At 42.9% G+C, this 2,656-nt stretch overlaps 1 non-coding gene across 1 annotated transcript; it reads right to left on the reverse strand.

The window, feature by feature from the left end:
• Window positions 1-1,265: 1,265 nt before the first annotated feature.
• LOC112534332 lies at window positions 1,266-1,372 on the reverse strand. The gene has a single exon (XR_003078632.2). It is a non-coding gene; the product is annotated as a small nucleolar RNA R71 (small nucleolar RNA).
• Between the last annotated feature and the right edge of the window lie 1,284 nt (window positions 1,373-2,656).

A 2,656-nucleotide genomic window follows, 5' to 3' on the forward strand; every position in this document is an offset into this window, starting at 1 on the left:
TTTCTTGACATCGAGAAATGCTTGTTACAACTGGACATTGAATAGTAAGGACTGGTAGTTAACACTTAGAGATAAGGTTGATTTACTCGCCGGATTAAGAATTAATAACTCTTAATAGTTTTAAATCATACTTAATGCTAATCTGTAGTAATCCGATAGGAAGAGATTCCATTAGGTTAGTGTTGGTTTAGGAATCCGGTAAGCTCGAGAGAGAGGAACCGGGATTCAATTCAGAATTTAGGCACGGGTAAGCAAGATCGGCAATCCATAAAATCCATCTTTAGAATTCCATCACTTAGGCTCCCTTTTAGGTTTGTTTCTCTCTTTGTAATTGTCTTTTGATTGTCCGTTGTTCTTTATTTCCTTATTTGCACTCATAACCATTAGCTGGTACGTTAGAACTTTCACACCCTATTTCAGACTAGATAACATAGCAACAGTAGTAAGTCTAGGTTCACCCGATCTCTAGGGATACGACCTTGATACTCACTAGTGCTAGGCTGCATCGGTAGGTTCACTGCCTTAGGTGTAGGTTGCATAAAGAGCCCATCAAGTTTTTGGCGCCGTTGCCGGGGAACACAGTAACGGTGAACTAGAGTGAATTGTTTTTGTGTTAATTTAGTCGTTATTTGTTTATTAATTTATTCTTTATTTTTTTTATTTATTATTTATTATTATATTGTTTTTGTTGATTGGTGGTTGTGTGGACTTTGGGTTTCAGGTAGTTTATGACCAGGAGCTCAAACTCGAATCTTATAGAGCCTCTATCTGATCCAGAATGATCCCTCAGACTCTTAAGGAAGAGGTTGCAATTAGAAGAGGAGGAGATTGAGGTTGAGGTACCTGTGGATAGACTAGACACGATGGAAAACCATGACCCCCAGGCCAATGATGATCAGAGGACGATGTACGAGTTTGCTTGACCATCTTTAGATGGGATGAAAACGAGTATAGTCAGACCTGCTGTAGCAGCCAATAATTTTGAGATAAAGGCCAATGTTATCCAGATGATCCAGTAAAGCATGCAATTTGGAGGATTGCCCAGCGAGGATCCCAATGCACACATCTCTAACTTTTTGGAGATTTGTGACACATTCAAGATAAATGGAACAACTGATGATGCCATTCGGCTGAGATTGTTTCCATTTTCCTTGAGGGACAGAGCAAAGAGATGGCTGCAATCTCTTCCACAACAAACAATTACTACCTGGAGGGCGTTGGCCGAAAAAATTTTATATAAGTATTTTCCTCCTGCTAAAACTGTTAAACTTAGAAATGACATATCTTCTTTTGTGCAGTTTGATGATGAAAGCATGTACGATGCATGGGAGAGATTTAAAGATCTTTTGAGATGCTGCCCACATCACGGATTGCCAGTGTGGATGCAGGTTCAGACCTTCTACAGCGGGTTGAACCTTGCAATGAGGCAGATGGTGGATGCTGCAGCAGGTGGGGCGCTAAATAGTAAGATGCCCGAGCAGGCTCAGAACCTGATAGAGGAAATGGCCATGAACAACTACTAATGGCAATCCTCTAGGAGTCGACCAGGAAGACAGGGAGTGGTCAACCAAGTGGACTCTACAGCAACCTTGGCAGCTCAAGTGGAGCTTCTAGCCAAGAAGATCGACTAACTCCGGATCTTGAGTTCATGCGGCAAATGTTGGTCGCGAGTTTTGTAGTGGCCCGCATTACGGTCTGCATCGCGGGAGGTATGTTTGCTTCATCCTCTACTACTTTTCCATCTAATTCGCTATGTCTTCCCGATGTTGAACAGTTGATTATATGGGGAATGCCCCAAGGCGTGAACGATCCTTACAAAGTAATACATACAACCCTGGGTGGCGCAATCATCCCAACTTCAGTTGGAGGAACAATAACGCTCAGGGTCCACCTGGTTTTCAAAGACTTCATTAGCAGCCGCAGCAACATTCAGCTTGGCCTGCACAAGCTCCTCCTCTACCAGAAAAGAAGTCAAATTTAGAGGAGTTTATGATGAAGTTTATGACGTCTACGGAGATGAGGTTCCAGCAAACTGATAGTGCACTTAGGAACCAGCAGGCCTCGATTCAGAACTTGGAGACCCAGATTGGCCAAATCTCTAAGATGTTGTCTGAAAGGCAGCAAGGAGCGCTCCCGAGCACCACTGAGTCTAACCCGAGGGAGCACGTGAATGCCATCACTTTGCGTTCAGGTAAGTTAGTTTCAGCTCCTTCTAAGCCTGTTTTTTATGACGCCACTATTGATGTGCAGGTTAAGGCAAGCAGTAAGGTTAGGGAACCTGCGGGACAAAAGGTGAAATCAATTCCAGTCAGGGAATATCAACCTAAGATTCCTTATCCTGCTAGAGCTAAACAAGCAGAGGCGAAAGAGCAGTTCAGTAAGTTTTAGATATTTTTAGACAACTGCATATTAACTTGCCTTTTATTGATGCATTGGAGCAGATGCCGAAGTATGCTAAGTTCTTAAAGGACATACTTAGCAGAAAAAGGAAGTTGGAGGAGGTCGCCTGTGTTCAGCTTAATGAGGAGTGCTCAGCGGTGTTTCAGAGCAAGTTTCCAGAGAAACGTCACGATCCAGGGAGTTTCACTATTCCCTGCACTTTAGGTAATTTATGTGTTGATGATGCATTAGCTGATTTGGGGGCTAGCATAAATGT

Source organism: Ricinus communis, chromosome 8, assembly GCF_019578655.1.
Source record: "Ricinus communis isolate WT05 ecotype wild-type chromosome 8, ASM1957865v1, whole genome shotgun sequence".
NCBI lineage: Eukaryota > Viridiplantae > Streptophyta > Magnoliopsida > Malpighiales > Euphorbiaceae > Ricinus > Ricinus communis.